Source organism: Ictidomys tridecemlineatus, chromosome 12, assembly GCF_052094955.1.
Source record: "Ictidomys tridecemlineatus isolate mIctTri1 chromosome 12, mIctTri1.hap1, whole genome shotgun sequence".
Lineage (NCBI taxonomy): Eukaryota > Metazoa > Chordata > Mammalia > Rodentia > Sciuridae > Ictidomys > Ictidomys tridecemlineatus.
The window spans coordinates 67,382,503-67,401,126 of NC_135488.1; the positions used below are offsets into that span (position 1 = coordinate 67,382,503).

General features: G+C 42.9%; 1 protein-coding gene and 2 long non-coding RNA genes across 14 annotated transcripts in view; 1 reads left to right on the top strand and 2 right to left on the bottom strand.

Annotated features, from left to right (window-relative positions):
• LOC144369357 (uncharacterized) overlaps positions 1 to 15,316 on the bottom strand; it is an 85,996-nt gene extending 70,680 nt beyond the window's left edge. For 8 of the 9 annotated variants that reach the window (XR_013428937.1, XR_013428932.1, XR_013428929.1 and 5 more), the window contains exon 1: positions 9,300 to 11,604. This is a non-coding gene — a long non-coding RNA (uncharacterized LOC144369357). Of the gene's footprint in view, positions 1 to 9,299; positions 11,605 to 15,251 lie in introns of those variants that run through there. The other variant, XR_013428931.1, reaches the window with a different exon arrangement.
• On the top strand, positions 13,007 to 16,163 carry LOC120884935 (uncharacterized). The gene is made up of 2 exons (XR_013428939.1): positions 13,007 to 13,355; positions 13,667 to 16,163. It is a non-coding gene; the product is annotated as an uncharacterized LOC120884935 (long non-coding RNA).
• A 1,893-nt stretch (positions 16,164 to 18,056) lies between these two features.
• The window catches only part of Meis1 (Meis homeobox 1), a 136,465-nt gene continuing 135,897 nt past the window's right edge, over positions 18,057 to 18,624 (bottom strand). For all 4 annotated transcript variants that reach the window (XM_078029105.1, XM_078029102.1, XM_005322079.5 and 1 more), the window contains one exon: positions 18,057 to 18,624. This exon is cut by the window's right edge and continues 953 nt beyond it. The gene's annotated coding sequence lies outside the window, so the exon portion shown is untranslated.

Here is an 18,624-nt window from a genome sequence, read left to right on the forward strand (position 1 = left end):
GTATATGAGAGTCAAAAAAAAAAATCCAAGAACAGAAAAGTGAAGGTACAAGCTACAGAAGTGCTTGGTAAATAAATAAAGTCGAGGTAAATGCAGGATCTTCTCTGTAGGTATCTCCTGGGTTCATTTTTACATTTTTAAAGAAATGAAAGCATTCACTATTTCTCAGATTGCGGAAGCATCCAAACTCAGAAGCTCCCTGTATTCATTTGCTGGGATTTCCATAGCAAAATGCCACAGACAGGGTGCCTTAAACAACAGAAATGTATGTTCTCACTCTTCTGGAGGCTGGAAATCTAAAATCAAGGCATCGGCGGGTCTGGTTTCTTCTGAGGCCTCTCTTCTTGGCTTGCAGGTGACAGTCTTCTGTGTACCCTCACATGACCTTCCTCTTTACGCATGCAGCCCTGGTATCTTTTTCTGTGTCCAAATGTCCTTCTCTTATAAATATGCCAGTCAGATTGGACGAGGACCTACCCAGGTGACTTCCTTCAATTTTAATTACCTCTGTGAAGACCCTCTCTCCAAATGTAGTCACATGCTAGGGGTGCTAGGGGCAAGACTTCAACATACAAATTTTGGAAGGACTCAATGCAGCTCATAACCTCCCACTTGTCTGAAATCTCAGCCAATTTGTGCCAGTTTTGAACCAAGATACATCAATTGCAGATGGGATTTGATTCTCTTGCCCAATCCAAGCTGATTTTCAGATTTTTAGCAAACTCTTATATTTTTCATTCCCTTTGTGCCCTGTTTATTGTCTCATATTGTCAACTTAATATTTGTCCTAATTAGAGGGTAAAAGTGACAGAAAACACCTGAACCTATTTGGGAGCTACCCTGTTGCATTTGTTCCAAAGAAAAAAAGATAAAAACTCCAGATATTTACTCATATGTACTTACTGGAGCTCATTGTCCCATTTGCCCTCTGATACACAAGAGAGCCACTATTTATCTTTTGTTTTGTCTGCATAACCAATAACAGGTAAAAATGCTACCAGGTAGAAAGGTACGTAATTTAGTCAATGTCATCCACAAAACATTCCCAAGGCCTACCATGGGGCATAAGTACACTCCCTGCTTCAGACTTCAAGGCACTGCTTAAAGATTAGTCTCTATGTTACCCTTCTAGAAAGAAGAAGAAAAAGAAAAGGTATTACAAATATGTGCCTATGTTTTAGGTGTGCCTCAAGATTTTGTGCAGTGTTCTAGCTCTGCTGTTTGTTGACTGTATCAACACCAAGGAAGAATGTCACTGTATACCACTGACAGCAAGATCTCTCACCTTAAACAGGTTCATCTTTCTCTGGCAATCTTGCCACTGAATTTCACCTCTGTTTTTCTGCCCCCAGAAAGAGAACTCTGATACTGCATACTTTGGGTTATAAAAAGTACCATGAATTTACATCTGTATGAGTTAATATAGCCTCTCCCCCTCCCCCCCAAAAAAAACTATTCAAAATGGTTAGGCATTGCTGAAGAAAGTCACAGCCATGCACGAATTGCTGTCCCCTCATCTCCAATCTCATGCTAGCCGGCAAGCTTTGAATTTCTGGCCAAGTCCCTCTTAGATTTCCCTTTATGACTATTAACATTTAACATTTACCTAAAGCTCCTTTTCCTTCTTCTACCCTTAAGAGTGACCAAACTTCTCAGTTTATCTAGGGCTGAAAGGCTTCCTGGGATGTGGGACTTGGATGCTAAAACCTGGCTACCCTCCTGCTCCCTTACCTTACGAACAAATGACATCGCCATCCACATCTCAAAAAAAGAAGATAAACTCCCCAAATTCCATCTCTACCACCCCTGCCTGGACACACACCTGTAACTGTCACTTGCCTTCATTCTTGAAGGCTAGTGTATCCCACTGTTGATTGACAGCCCCATTGCCCTTCTTTTTTTAAAATATATTTTTTAGTTGTAGATGGACACAACACCTTTATTTTATTTATTTTTATGTGGTACTGAGGATCGAACCCAGTGTCTCACACATGCTAGGCAAGCACTCCACCTCTAAGCCACAACCCCAGCCTCCCCCATTACCCTTCTTAATGAATGTCTCCATTATTTAACACTTCTTTCAAGCAAATTTCAACATATTCTCCTTTCTTCTGTCATTATACAAATACGTTCAAGTCTTTCCCATCTTCAATGTTCCGTGTGTGTGTGTGTGTGTGTGTGTGTGTATTCTTGTTCTCCTTTACCCTTGACCAATAGCCTACTCCTCATCTTTTTTCCACCAAAAACACCTTGTAAGAGATCCCAAATGATCGTATCTACTCCAATGGTTCCTCCCAAATTTTGTTTATCACCAGCCCACCATTCTCCACTAAAATGCAGATTAAGATCTTTACCTTTGTAATAAGCATCTCTAGCTTGATAACCCAAAGTACCTGAAACTCAAAATGTCTAAACAAGTTTATCATCTTTCTTTTTCAGCCCCTTCTTCTAAACTGACTGTTCCAGAAAATGGAACCACAATCTTCCCAGGATTCCAGTCATTTTTATAAACAAATTAGGAGCCCTATCATCGTTCTCCAGCTTATCCTGCACCCCCACATCTGCACTCCTGTCTCCTAAATATCTTTTCTTATTCTTGTGCCTCCTCCTGTCCCCACCATCAACACAACAGCATTTTCACTGTTTTCTAAGCTTCCTAGTTTTAGTCCCACCTCCTTCAAACTATCATTCATGAGGCTGACGCCCCTGAGGTCATGGATTGACTTATTCCTATTAGGACTGAGCTATTCCTATTACCTGAGAGTAGACAAAACCTTTGATCTTGCCTTCTGAACACCAAACTGGCCACAAGAATGTCTCCTTGGGGTTAGTGAGCAATTTCTAATTTGTTCATGAAAATGACTGGATCGATGTCCCACTAGCTTTGTGGCTGAATCAAATTCCAGTATAAATTAATTGAAGGCAGTGTAGGAGGCTGACTGTGTTTCTTTGTAGAAATGCTATTTGCTGATGGGCAGCATTGCACCTGCACGTCGCTATTTGTGCAGTCTTATCCCTTGTAATCTGTTACTCTGGCCCTGAAGGTTAATGGTTGCTAACCAGTCAGGCTGCTGCAGAAACCACTGGTCATTTCATGCCCTTAGCTCTTAGAATTTTTAATGTATGTCCTACCGTATCTCACGCCCACCTCTTTGCTCAGGCCACATTGACAAACTTGACATTGTAAGACTCTTTCTCTCCCAATCCAATGTTGCTGCTTGGAACACCCTTCCTTCCTCAACATTCTCAAAAGAGTACTTTCAGAAATTAATAAGAAAGCTTTTCATTTGGAAAAATAACATCAGAAGATCACTGGAGGATCAGGTTCACCAGGAAGCTGTGCTGTTGTTCCTGGGACTGTTTGCTTTCAAAGGTCTTCCTATCTCTGCCCTAGATTGCAGGACTCCCAAACATTCCTTGCTCTCTTCCTTCCAGAGCTTCATCTCCCGCCACTCATGCCTACCCTCAATATATCTTCCACCAGGTGATTCTGCCCCCTGGAGTATGGTAATTCTGCTGCCCTCTTTGTCCCTCCAGTCCAAGGGAGGTAAGAATTTCTGCAAGTGCTCACCTGGGAGTTGCCTCTCTGGCACTTGATTGGCTTAAAAGCCCCTCCTGATGCCCTGGAAACAAATTCCCTGCATTAAATTCTTTCCCTTGAGGATGATTAGAGTGGTTTCTGTTTTCTTGGTAAAAACTTCAGTATACAACATTTCCCCACCCATACTCTTTCTCACCTTAGCCCACCAAAAAAGGCTCGGGGGGGGGGGGGGGGCTTCCTTCTTTTATGCTGTTGGTTTAACTTTTGTATACCCACTGAGTCTGTGTATGCTGCTATAGGTTGGTTTTTGTGGTCTTTTTATCATCTCCACCCCACCATGAGCTCTTTAGAACAATGTCCTGTTAATTCCAGAGTGGCCAATGTCCTGCACATCGTTTAGGGTACAGTAGGTGCTGGTGGCTTTAAAACATACATAAGCACACAGAGAATCTGTTCAGTTTTAGAAAAAGAACTTGATGTAATATGTTAGAAATGCATGAGGACTTAAGGCATAATCCAGACTAGAATAAACACAGAATTTAAATGGATACTAAATCTATCAATGTTTTTAAGCCCTAAAGAGATGAAAGGAGGTGACAATCCAGTAAGTGGGCTGCACACCTCTCTTTAAGACATATAGCTTTTCAGTCTGTTGGGTCCCAGTCCAGTCACTGTTGGAAAAAATTACCTTCTATTTCAGTGAAGCAACTTAATCAATAAAAATATTAATTACCCTCAGCAAATGCTTTCGAGAAATAAGCCATTGTCATTTTCCTTGTGGTAGTTAGCCAGGAAAAAACAAAGGAAAGTGTCTCCAAATTCTAAGAGATCCTTAGACATTTGAGGACAGAGTAATATTCCCTTCCAAGTTAAGACTCGTCTAAGGGGGAAAAAAATCTGGAACTTTTTAAATAGGGACTTGATTATTTTGTTCAATACAATTTAAAGCAATTATTTATCACATTCTACAAAGCAACATAATTTACAAAATAAAAATATATGGGTATAATTTAGAGGTTAGGGAAAATATCCACGGAAGATAAATTGCATATATTCTATTGATAGAATAGGGATTAGTAATCAAAGTGCCTGCAAGTCTGGTCACTGCCACCCCTCCCACACTCCCAAATCTTTCCACTAGTGGACCCTTTCAGCTACGATATAGGTGTGGTACAACAGGTTTTTTATCTGGACCTTATTATTATGGACATCTTGAATTCAGCATACCATAAAATCCTTAGCCATTAAATTTTAGCATTAAGTAATCACAGCACCCTTTAATATGGCAATATTTTTTTACCACTTGGAAACCAGAAAACAGACTTCTAATTGTTCCCTTAAGATTTTAGCAGGATGTGCAAAATGAATTCATTTTTCCTTTTTTCATATTATAAAATTTGCCTACAGTTGACTTCCTGCTCTGATGTGAATCATAGTAGTGGCTGACTTGGCAAGGTATGGTCCATGTGTGGTGTGAAATACTGCAGGTGCCAGTTGCAACAAAGTCACTATTGTCTTTCTGTAATGAAGTCAGTGTAAATAGCTAAATACCCAAAAGTGAATCCCAGTGTGCCTGGTGTCCAAAAGGTCAATTATTGCCGGGTGTTAGACAATTGGGATTATATTACTACTAACCAGGGTGCTTTTGTTTTTGTTTTTAATAAAGCAATGCTAGTCTATTAGAATAAAGAAAACATATTACAGCAAACATTGAATCATACACTGTGACACAATGACAGATCTGAATTGCGACAATTTATACAATACAGATTATACACACACACACACACACACACACACAAAATAAAACACTGACCCTGAATCATAGAGCACATTTCACATACATTCTCCAGCAAATTCTAGACTTTTGCTTTAGAGAAATTTTACTTGAAACAAGTGGCTATGTCAATTTTTATTTTTTTTTCTATTTTTTTAAATTTTTTGCTATGCTGAGATTCCATTCCTTGTAATGATTCTTATAGCTGACTCTCAATTTCTGTGGTGAGGAGAATGGATATTGAGCCAGTATGAATTTTGATTTTTTCCAAAAAATTTTACAGAAATTTTATTTTACTTCAAAAAGATTTTATGGATATTTACTTGCATTTTCATGTTTGTATCTTATTATTCTTCAAAGATACTTCCTCCTATCATAAAATTCTATTATTTTTAAAAATTTTTTCATGTGATAATGAAACAATCTTTTCTAAAAACAAAGAATACAACTTATATATTGATGGAAATTTTATATTAAAATAGTAAATTGTGACATAGATGAACATCTATTGAGCTAAAGTGTCATGTTTTGCTAAACTTTAAAAACTGATTCATCATTTCTTTTCAAAGTTTTTTTTTCCCTCTTAATGAATATTGTTTCATTTAGGATAAATCCAGTTATTTTAAAATGACATATGCAAGGTGAAATATTGTAGAAATAATGTTTGAATAATATATTTCAAAAGATTTTAAAGTATTCTCTTTATTTTAATCTATGTATGAATAAATACATTTTTGTTATAAAATCAGAGAAACTTGAGCACCCAGCATTGTTTGGCATTAATACTTATTGCCAGGACACCAAAAATTAGTTTAAAAATGCTAAAATTACTTAAGATTTTAAATTTTCTATATGGGATTCTAAAGGAGAGTAAATATATATATATTTTCTTACCTGACATATTAAATGAATTCAGCTGACTGATTAAGAATTAACTTTTTAAAACTTAACATGATAGTTACAGATGTTCTAATCTTTGGAAGCTATCATATGTTCTTTTTTCTTTCACTATTAATTTTCTATAATGACCTCCACTTATCACATACTCTGGAGAGAACTATATTGTTTACATTTTCCAATGCTTTTAAAAATAAAAATGGTTTTCATTAGTAACAGTAATGGAAAGACTTTCATTATTAAAATCTTGGTATTTTAGAAGATTTTCCTCTGGTTATTCTGAATCTAAAGGCTAATGTGAATAAAATTGTTACATAAATTTCTCAAATAATAGCTTAATTACTTATAAACTCTGGAAACAATTAGTTTATCATCCTTTGAAGTGAGGAAGGCAACTTGCCAGGCTGACAGCAAAATGCTTGTCACTTTTCCATGTAATGAGCTTAGTTTCTAGTTGTTATTTTAGATTATTTTGAAAAGGAAACTCAGTGGAATATACTTTAATGTTCAAAAGATTAAAAGTTGAATCATTTCACTTCATAAATGGTCTCTGCAATACCACTTAATAAAGTACCGAAAGAAATATTGAAAGCTCTGAAGATTTTAATTAATGTGCTTATGGAAATCACTGGAACAGATATTCTGGTTCAAAGATAAAGTTGTGCTTGAATGACAACAATATTGTAAAAGATTGACAATGAGTGTCCTCGCCTTCAGCCTCTTAGTAACATCATCCCTTCAGCAAACCACCAAATTACAGGAACAGCCTCCTGTCTTCCCTCTCGCGACTGCTCTTGTATTTCTCTCCTTACCTCCCCACTCCCCGAACCTTCTACACCTTGCAGCCTCTAGGTTTCCAAATCCCCCCCAACACACACACCTCCTTCTCCCTCGCCCCACCCGTCAGCCCCTCCTATTGTATCTCTCTCTGTCTCTCTCTGTCGTCTAACATAGATCAAAGGAAGTTCTGAATATAAGTGGTTATTGTGAGATTGAAACACTATATATCTGAATATTAACCAAAAAAAAAAAATGAGGAAGAAAAAAAAAGGATATCGGAAGAGGATGTTGACTTCATCTAGGCAAGCTCCGGACCTGACTTGAGTTGATCCCAGAGCGCAGGTGGGGGGATATCAGCTTTGGGTGGCCGTCTCCTTAGAAGCCATTGCTTCAGGTGGAGCCTATACCTGAGGCCACCCGCTCCCTTCTGACCTTGGCGGCCAAGGTCCAAGCTCTTCTCTGATTCCACCACCTGTCTATAGAACTGTTTACCAGCTACTGAGGAAAGAAAATGAGGGCCAAGGCAGGTCCCAAGAAACCCCTTGGATCTATCCAGCTGGCGAGGGCCAATACCAGATCCGGGACAGCAAACTTCTGGACCCTTTTGCATATTTCATAATGATATTAGCATATTTCTTATACTGACCCACCCCATACTGTATATCATAATTACAATTCACCCTTCCCTTTGTCGGCTGGAAACCCTTTAAGCCGTCCTAGCAAGTCAGCCTACTTTGGGGACGCATTTTGCATTTTGCATTGCGCCCTATTCCTCCCCAGACCTATATGTCAAGGAATAAGGAGTTGAGACATGACATATTAATGTTTTTATCAGGGGACGCTCTCTGCTCCCACAGGAAGGGAGGGAGCCCGGGAGGAGAGGGCAGCCGAAAAGGAGTGGGAAGGAATCGCACCGCAGCTCCTGCGGAAATTCATATTCCGTATATGTTCCTCCCTCACCTGAAATAAATCCTGCAGGCCTACCCACGCAAACCCATCGGCACTTATTTATTTGCATGTCATGCTTATAATATGGTTAGAAAGCAAGACGGATCTTCGAGGAGGGGAGGAGATGAGGCTCACCTCTCAGGCTCACTCTCTTAAATAAAAAAGAATTGACCGGCGGGGCGCCTAAGAATTTATCTTGAGTTTGTGGTCATTATCTCTATTATATAGCCCCGGCAATAAATAAATCGGGTAGTTACTACCCAACAATAAAACTGTAGTGTATGGGACACCTTACTATTACTTTCTTAATAATCTGCCGTTTCTTTCCCTTTAAATCTTCCTCGTCTTGTCTTTCCACTCTCCTACAAGGATCTATCTTCAACCCTTGAGGTACAAGACCGCTCTGATCATTTTTATATTTTGTGAACACAATAAGTTTTCCTGTCTAGACTTTGTGTTTTGCCTTCTATTTTCTAGGCTGCCTAATCTGCTTCAAGACAAAGGGTCGGCCAGGATCAAATGTCTTTTTCTTTCCCCTCCCTGTATTTTAACCGCTTTGTGCGTCCACGTTAATGAAGATCGCCCCCCCCCTCGCGGCAGTCACCCAGGGGGGTCTCTAGGAAAAGGAAGCAACGGACCAGGGAGACAGGGTCTGTGCCCCGATGTGATGCGGCACGCCCTTGGGTGCACTTGAGTCCTAGGGCCGAGCTGGAGACTCTGCCTAGGATTGTTCTACTTCTCACGCCCCTCACCCAGATTCTTGATTGTGCCTGTGCCCGAGTAGGCGCTTGGGGGGGGGGGGGTCCCATCCCTAGGACTTCTGCTAGCTCGCCCTCCTCCCGGGGCTTAGCGCGCCACCCGCGGACTCCAGCGCCAGCAGCCTGGACCCGCCTGAAGAGTCGTCCTCGTTCAACTGCAGGTTCCCCACTGTCTGCCGGCATTAAACCCCACCAAGAGGGCTTGAGCCCCGGGAGCGTTCAAAGAGGTGGGAGGGGGCGCTCCTCGCGGTTCCCGCGGCTCTCACACCTGGATCCGCCTCCTGGACGCCCCAGTTATTCACCTACTCTTGCCCCAACCCCTACCCTCAGCCAGGCGGGAGGCGCAATCTGGTGGAGGCCAGAGCTTTGCAGAGCCCCAGGGGCGCTCATCCCCGCAAGAAGAAGTAGCCCAGCCGACGTCTGGCCGGCGCCTTCCAAAACCACCGCCACACTTGCTTTCAGCCAGCGCGAAAAGTGACGCGGACTGGCAAAGCGGTCAGCAAAGGACCGTTTTATCCGCGGAGCGGCAAGTGGGACTGGCATGCTGGGGGGAGAAAGGGGCAAAGGAGCAGTAGTAAAACGGAGAAAGAAAACAGACCTGAGTCGCTTTCCCCTTTTGTCCTTACACTGCTGGTCCCAAGTTAACCACAGCAAGCCCCCACCAGACTTGTTTTTGTTTGTGCGACTTAGATCACAAATAGAACCAAATAGATCACAGATAAAGGACCAAACCTCCGAGTGAGTGAGTGTGTGTGTGTGTGTGTGTGTGGAGAGAGAGAGAGAGAGAGAGAGAGAGAGAGAGAGAGAGAGAGATTGAAGCAGCCCTACTGATGGAGAAGGGACGGATGAACTTCTCACCCTTCTTTAACTCGGTAAAAACACGTCCCTTAAAAAAAAAAATCCACTCTGTCGCGCGCGCGCGTGCGAGTATATGTACGCGCGCGCCGGCGCGTGAGTTTCCCTCTTAATTGCGTTTTGCTGGGATGATCTTTTATGACTCAAAAACAAGCGGCTGGGAAAATATTCACGTTTGGGACAGAAAACATTTTTTATTTATATCTTTGACATTTAAAAGAGCAGAATTAATTTATCCTGTCTACATTAGCATTGAGAGAAAGTTTCAGAAATCTACCCAGGGGGAAGGGGGGGAGCAAAAAAAGAAAGCGAAGAAAGGAAAAGAAAAGCTAGGCTTGGTTTTCTTATTTCAGATCTGTAATCAATCATTGAAATAGGAGGCAGCAAAATTGTAAAGATTCGATAGATTAAAATGCAAATGAAAGGTAGAAAAAGAAACATTAACATGGCGATCAAAGATTTAATAACCGTAAATCAAGTTTTTTTTCTATTGCAGCTGCAGTTTGTGTGTGTGTGTTTATGTTTTAATCATGTTCGTTCCATAAATAAATAATTTCTGAAACGAGACTAATTTTTCATTATTTTAACCGTGGGCTATAACACTAAATATTAAAAATAGAAAGCGTACATGATGTCGCCAGATCCCCAACCATATAAGAGAAAGTCTTATGTTGATTGGTTAAAAAATCAAGGGGTTTTATTTGTTTTGAAAATCAAAGTATTATGCTAAAAAATTCTCTCAACTGACAAAGCACTAAGTTTTATTTTCCCTTTAATATTTTATGTTAACAACAAGATACCATTTATGTTAAATGTATGTGTGGCTGCATATCCATTTCAGTTTGAGCATTTTCAAAGTCAAATGTGCCAGGATATTTAAATAATACAGAACATATATTATTCCAATGTGCCTTGACAGAATTTCTGGAAAATGATACTTTTTGGAAGAATCTGCCTTTTAGTGAAAAATTAAGTGATGGTTCAACACAGTTAAAACTTTTTTAGCTTTATCTTTGAAGTTATTTTTCCAACTGGGACTATTTTGGTCTTTTATTATCATTCGACTTAAGGTTTTATATCAGGTATCAGATTATTGGAGCAAACTAAGTACTCATTTTCTCAACTATGGTGAAGATTTTTCTTTTTCATCCTTTTATTAAAACCTAGATTTGTTAATTCAGAAATTTCTAGAACTTTTAAAGCAATACACCTAGACTTGGTCTTTTCTTTCTGCCCTCTTCTTTTTTTCCTTCCTTCCCTCCTTCCTTCCTTTCCTTCTCTCTCTCTCTCTTTCTCTCTCTCTCTCTCTCTCTCTCTCTCTCTCTCTCTCTCTCTCTCTCACTCTCTCTCTGTGTGTGTGTGTGTGTGTGTGTGTGTGTGGTCTTATTAACATAGGGGAACTCAACTTTAGCAGATTGAAAACTTCTCTTTTTGGTAACACAGACTTGCAATGTTTGAAATACGCTCTTTGCTTAATTCTGTCTTTGAAGCAGTTATTTACCCTAATGTACTGAAATGATGAATTAGAATTGTCTCAATTCCTCCTCTTGCCACAAACTAAAATGATAACCAAATCTGGAATACATGTTCCTTTCCTAAAACCTTTCAGTTAAATGTGAGCCAAGTTGATGAACACTCTCCCTATCCCGGCCAAACAATCACGTTTTCTCTGTGACAGTTCAATAATGCATTTAGTTTAAAATTACACTCGGACCTTTTCTCCATTGTATTTTTTCATTTACTTCAGTGCAACAAGATGACTTGATTTTCATGGGATTACATGAACTCTATTCAGTGTTACTGGGACATTTCTGCTCAACTAAATACTTGCCTTAATAGACAAATGAACTTCTTTTTATTTGCTGGAGTTTGTGGATGGTTTTAGAAACACACTGTGCAACTGATTTAGTTATTGTTGTTGTGAGAATCGAACAGGCTCAAAAGTCATTTATCTAAACCAGAGAGATATGACTCTGTAAAAGGGAGAAGCAAGGGCAGAATCATAGGGAATTTTTATAGTTTATAGCTCTTATTAATTAAACCGGATGTAGTTTTATTCTGCTCTTTTTAGCACTGGCCGTGTTAAAAGCTCCCAGATACCTTTTCCCCCCTCATCCCATTTTTTTTCATTCATTAGGTCCCTTGTTGATGGGGTTTTCTTTTTCCATATTACATCACTAAGTACAGTGTAAAACCTCCTGTGTCTTCAGAGGACCGCATCTCCCCCTCCCGAAAATAAAAGGGAAAAAAATGAAAAGAAGAAATGCTTTTCGCATTCAGTTTTCGTATTTTGTTTCGTTGAAATGCAAGACAGGTACTTGATTTAGCATTTAAGCAAAAGGTTACACAAACCGCGTTTTAGAAAGTGTTGGGATGTCCGACAGGGTCAGCCCCAGATCAGATCATTTTTTGAATGCAGACCTAAAGATAATGAGTACTTGTTGTATTAAAGGGGACAAACAGTACTTTGGCTTCCTCTGACCCCAGAATGCACGGCTCGGTTTCATTGATCATCCCCCTTTATGAGATAATGCAATTACAAACATCAATAAGGGGCTGCAAGGGGAATCATTATGCGGTGACAGTGATAAATGACGGTGCAGAAATAGCATGCTTTTTCCCCCCTAACAATCCAGGAGCCCAGGGGCTCCGGGGGCTGAACACAGTCGCCAAGGAAACAGATGACATCCCAAACGGCACCAAAGGAAAAAAAATGAACAGTCTTTCTTTGCCTTTCACTCTTTTCCGTCTTCCAAAGAGTTAGTTTTGGCTCTAGCAGCAGCTGCCACACAGGCATTTCGTTATTTCAGACATTAAAGACTGGAGCGGGCAGTGGGAGTCTCCTCCCCTTCCATCCCCACCCCCACTAGATAACACACAAAGCTCGCTGTTCACGATTTAGGACTACCTGAAAATGCACTTCTTGAAATCAGATTTGGATGGGGTGGAGGGGTGGGGGAACGTGGATTTGCACAGCCACTGCCTTGTGTTTTCCTAGCTTTTGTCCAGTGGAAACTGAGTCTCCAGAAGAAGCTGGCACCTCGAAGGTCGGCCCAGTAAAGGGACCGGTGTGCTTGGTTAACCTCCATCTCCCAGCGGTGTCAGATGCAGCTTGCTGCCGGTGGGGGTGCGAGGATGGTGGTAGGGGATGAAGTAGGAGGCTGCTAGGGGTTTTTGACGCTATTGGGTTTGAGACGGAGTTATCAGTGGGCGCAGGATCTCCTCTAAATCGAGGAGTCTGATTCTTTAAAATCCCAGAGTACCCTCAGAAAGGCTCTTCAAGGGGGCCTCGCTGAGCAATCTCACCCACCCCTTGTCCACAAAGGTGGGTGAGGTAGGCGGAAGGGTTATTGCCCCGGCTGCAGTGCGGGATCCACGCCAGCGAGGTCTAGGAGGCTGTAGAGGCTCCGGACTCCTGGGTGGAGAAGAGGATCTTGCCACTTCGGGGGAGGAGAAAGCAAGAAAGTGCTGAAGTACTAGAGAGGCCTAGGAATAAAGGCACAAGGGAGGGGAGGAGGAAATCGAGAGCGCGCAATCCCACCCCTCGAGGAGGTCTCCAACTCAAAGAAAGCAGACACAGGGTTCCTGACCCCTGGCGGGCACGACTAGACGTGAAGCTAGGGACCCACGCAACTCGCCCAGCCACACGAGGCCCCCGCAGGGAGAATCCAGCCGGGCTAGTGTATGAAGCAGGTGACTTTATTCAAGGCTCCCCCATTCGGCGAGGTCCCGGGACTCGTTTTCCGCCTGGAGATTAAGATCATTGCTCGCGTAATGAACTTAATGCTTTAGGGTAGAGGTGAGTGTGTCTGAGAGTGGGCATGGGTAGGAATTACCAACCTGATCGATGGAAGACTGGCTTAAAACTAAATCCGTTTTCTCCAGGGCTTCACTGCCCAGGTTTCCCGATGTGGGCTAAGCGCGCGGGGAGGACAGAAGGCAGCGTGCGTAAGGGCGACCCCGGGGCGCGACTAGTCAGAACCCAGGCCCTAAAAGTGCCCCCTATCTCCCCACCGAGACCTCCAGGGTACCATTTTTAGGGCAAAGACTCCTTAAAGCGCAAACGTTGGCGAACTGATTGCTCAATATGTTGTTTGTTTTTCCTTTCAGATCCGCCTTGGGAGAGAATGTTTCAGACGCGTTGGCGGGCAGATCGGGCGGAAAAGGGAACCCTCCCCCTCCGTGCCATCAGTCACCCTCATCAGGCCCTCTCCCCTCCCCTCCCACTCTCGTTCAGGGCTCTCTGTCGGTGCCTGAGATTCCTAGCTCTGTGCAGACTCTGCACCGCGACCACCCCAAGTGCTACGGGTCGCTAAACAGCCAGTGGGAGCGTGGGAGAGGGGAGAGTACAGGAAAAATGCCCAGCCAGGCAGGGCACCCCACTACCCAATTCCACGCCGCTCCACTAGGTATTCCAACGCCTACCCCGAAGCTTTGCATCATCAAGTCATGATTTTACCGCCTGCACACGGGGCCGAAGGCCTGCCGGGATCCCAAAGGCAGGGGAAAGTTTGCAGAGCTTTTAAAATGATCTCCAGAAGTTCCTGCTTAAGTCGTCGGGGTGCCGCCCACAGTCTCCCGCGACGGCTCCTATCCCCGGCACTAGAGGCCCTCCAAGGCAATCTGCCAGAGTCCCAGGTGCCCTCTAGTCCCCAAACTCTCAGGGTCACGCTCCCAGAACCGTGGTGGGGCTCTGGAGCGGAGCTCTGATGTGACAGAGTTCATTAAGAAGCCCGGAGCCCACTACAAAGCATTCGGAGTAGTTTCGAGGGCAGGACACAGACCAGCGCAGGAAGCATCTCTCCACGCCCTTCAGAGCACAGTCCTGGTCGCCGGGTCTCCAGAAACAAAGTCAATAATCCCTTAGACTTGACTTAAAGGTGGGGATGAGCAGCACGTAGGAGGGTACACCACAGACATCGAACAGCCCCCAAGTGCTCCGGGGTGCGGGCAGGGTCCTGCCCTCCCTTACACTGGGCCCAGGCGCCGCGCACCGTGGGAGCCAGGGGTGGCTGCGTCCTGGCCGCGTAGCAGTCCCCGGGATTTTCTCTAGGGGCGCGGGGCTCATCCCATGCCAGGATACCAGCAAATCTTCTGCCCATAGCCTGGGTGGGTGGGGGCGCTACGTGCGGCAAGGAACTAGGATCGCGTGGTCGGCGCGCCGCTTGGGAGACGCGCGCGAGGGAGGTGATGGGTAGGGCTTGTGCCTTTTCTTTACAGAGTCTCCTGATTAGTTACGAAGTTTCCTGATAGACGCCTCTGCCCCAAGGTCGGAGCCTCCCACCATTGCTCCTTCCCCTCCCTCCTCGCAGCTCCGGGGAGCCGATCCAGCCGGAGTCTCTGCCCGGCCTGGCGGCGCGCTGGGTCCCGGAGGCTGGGACCACGCTGAGCCACCCTCCCACCTTCCCCCGGAGCACCGCGCTGGGCGCCTCTCCCTGGGGCGAAACTCGCCAGCCCGGCTCACTGCAAGGAGACACCCGCTGCCTCCCGAGGAACTCCTAATACCATCCATACAGCTTTAATGCGTTTATAATTCGATAAGTGATTTCAATTTGAAATTGTTAGTAACTAATTTTATGGGTAATTTTTCCACATCAAATATTTAAGCATCAGATTAAGGGAGCCAGTTCCGACACAGGATAATAAGGGGGTATCCCCCCCACCCCCCGCGCCTCCGCCTCCCACCGTTTCCTACCGAGGCGTTTTTCCAAATCCCCAAAAGGTGGCAGTCGAAGCCGACTTTCCTCTTTTCCTGTGGCTCTGCGAAGGGAGGGGGGGAGAGAGGGGGGATGGGAGATGGCGGGAGAGGGGGGAGGGGCAAGAAAAGGGGAGGGAAAAACTAAAACGTTGGGTGGACTTTTCAAACTAATACTTCAACACGTTTCTAATACAGTACAAGCAAGAAGCGGTGGTGAATTTCCTGGAAAAGTCCTGGCAGAAAAGAAACCCCCCCAAAAAAACGTGCCTTGTGGTCTCAGGGGTAGGGGATGTGAGAAACTCAGCACGTTCAAACTAAACCTCAATGCTGAACGGAAGGAGAAGGGGGAGACTCGGAGAGGAACCGACTGGCTTTTTGATATTTCTTTGTATTTTGAACATTATCTATATGTTACTCAACTAAGAAACTTGTTTCTTTGAGGACAGGGCTCTGCAAATTACATAATGGAGGAAAAGGGGTAGCGGTAGGCAAAGGGTGATGGGTGGGGGGCAGACTGCTTTGGGCGGAGGGGAGACTGGGGCGAGCAGCGGATGAATTGCAGACCAGTTGCCAAAACTTTTTTTTTTTTTCCTGCTGCTGCTGCTTTTGCGGCTGCCTTTGCTGCAGCCTTTGCTTTGAATGTGGGTAACTAGGAAACAGCAAGCCGTCTGAGAAGACGGAATTTCCAACGTGTAAAATGTTCTTAACGGAACCATTGAGCGAGTGCAATAAGGCGTGAGGGGGAACTAATCTTCCCATTTAAATGTTTGTGGCAATTTTATCTAAATGAATTTTAATGCTAAACGAGGGTAATTCCCCATTTGTAGCGCGTTTACTTCTCTTTCCTGTGCTTCTAAAGCAGTCGAACATCATGCAATGAACAATAACAATAAAAATACTGTCAAGGCATATTATTCACTTTGAATGTGTTATAATTACAGCTGATTAAATATGATAGGATCAAATATTTAAAAATTTTTTTGGAAGAAAATATCTAAATCGTACCAAAAAGTTGTCTCATTCAGCCGGGGGGGGGGCTTCCCCCTCCCGAATAAAAATTAAAAGCAGGTATAATTGTGTGCCCTTATTTAAAGGAGGGCGTTTTGTTTTTGCCTTTTAAGAAACATCAAAAACACTCTCGACACCTCTATTATTTCTCTCCTTCGGATAAGTGTCCTCAATAACCTCAGAGCTGGCTCTGAAATTTACAAGAGGAAAAGCTAAAATAGCATTAAGTCAGGAGGGTGTCGGGCAGAGAAAGAGGAACTGCGAAGAGTAATTCTCCCACGTCATCCTCACGTTAGTTGGGCGAACGCAAACAACAGTTTTGGTTTGGGTTATTTTTTTTCTCTAATTTCTGGACATTAATGATCACTATTCTTCATCGTCTCCATATTCCTTAACTTCACTAGCATCCTTCTTCTCCTGGAGGATCTCTCTCTCTCTCTCTCTCTCTCTCTCTCTCTCTCTCTCTCTCTCTCTCTCTCTCTCTCTCTCCTCTCTCTCTCCCTCCCTCCCTCTCTCCGCCTCCCTCCCCCCCCATCTTTCCCTCTCCCTGCCTCCCTTCCCCCTCCCTTTTCTTTTCCTCCCCCACTCGGCAAGAGCCTCCTGGAGAATAAAGACTGAAAATAACCAACTCACCCGGGCATGTACTGGGGAGGAGGGGCAAATGGACGGTTAGTTTATGAAGTTTATTATTCATTTTAAAAGTAAATAAATGGTTGTTAACTGCTAGTAACCACCTATCAAAAGAGAATGATTTCACTAATATGGACTGTTTACGTAGTGGAAGAATTACCACTGGGTCAAAATGAGAAATTTAAACAATCCCATATAAGGGGTGGGGGTGGGGTGGGGGGTGGGATGGGTGGCCACGCAGCCCGCCACGGGTGCAGTAGGTTGAGCCCTACTCTTTCTGCGCACCCACGTGTTTAGAAACTAGGCCCCATAAACAAAAGGTGAGAGTGCGCGCTGTCACTCCAGCAGGTGAGTCACTCAGTCACAGTCACCTAGTAAAGCCAACCCACGGCTGGTTTCTCTTTTCAAATAGAAAATAGAATTGCTGAGGGCGGGTTTATAGGGTGACATGGGCCTGAATGTCAGACTTGAGTTTAAGACACTCTCTTCCAACCCATCCCTTTGTTTACAAAGCAATCACAGCTAAAAGGCTTATTTTTTAAAACGAATTTGCCTTAATTAAAATATTTGTATATTTTCCTGAGCTTTGGGAAGCACTCTTTATAGCAGCAATTTTATTTAAATAAAATTATAAGCTATTCCAGCTTAAACATGTTATTTTGTACCATTTAGCTGGCTGCCATGCAGAAATTCTGTACAGCTGTTCTGGAAAATTGGTTAATAACCAGTTTTATCCAATGAGAACACAGAGCATATTTATAAAAATTAGATTTTGAAGTCTGGTCTCTTCAATTCACGTAGTTAATTTCCTAATAAACATATACTGCTCATCCTAGGTTAAGGTCCTTAGCAAAACACTAAACTCTGTACTTAGGTTGTCATTATGTACAAGAATAATTTCACTGATATTAGATGAATAATTCTGTTGGATGTAATCTGAGTCTACAGTTAGTTTAGTGCCTTGAGGCCTTAAATTTGCTGATATTAGGAGTTCATTAAGTCATCTTACAGAAATCAGTGGTTATTATTAAATAATTCACTTTACAGTTACAACTCCAAATACATATATAGCTTAGGGAGCTAAAATTAATTATTATATTTACTGCATTAATGGTTAAAAATTTGGGGGGCAGTACACAAATTGTTCAAGCAGTGGAGTCAGCATGACAAAAATAATCTTGTTTTTATTTTAGATTCAGATTTCATTACTGCACTCAAACGACTACAACTGGGCTTGGCGTTATTATACAATCCAAACTGTTTCCGTCAGAAACGCTAAGACTCAGTGTGCAATGATTGTTATTAATAATTAGCTCCTTGGTTTCTTGATAGAAAAAGGCTATCAACAAGCATTTGTTTATCCACAACAAAAAAGTATAATTAGCTTATCCCACTTAGTAAATCTTGTATGCATGCCAACTCATACCAAACTGCTACTTTTACAAAAAAAAAAAATTGCAATAATACAGTTCATTTTTCCAGTCCTTTTTGCACAAAATTTATTTACAATGTCTACATAAATGCTCCAAGGTGGGACTATGGAAAAATACACACATGACCGATGCTTTGCTCAGAAATAAAGTCAACATATTAAAAATAAATCTTCAGTCTATGTTTTTGAGCTGCATAAAACAGGAAGTGATGTATAAGGTGGTGGTTGTTGTTGCATGGGGACAATGATGCTTGATGTGACAATTAGGCTTCTAAACACACGGCCTTTTGGTTTCCATGC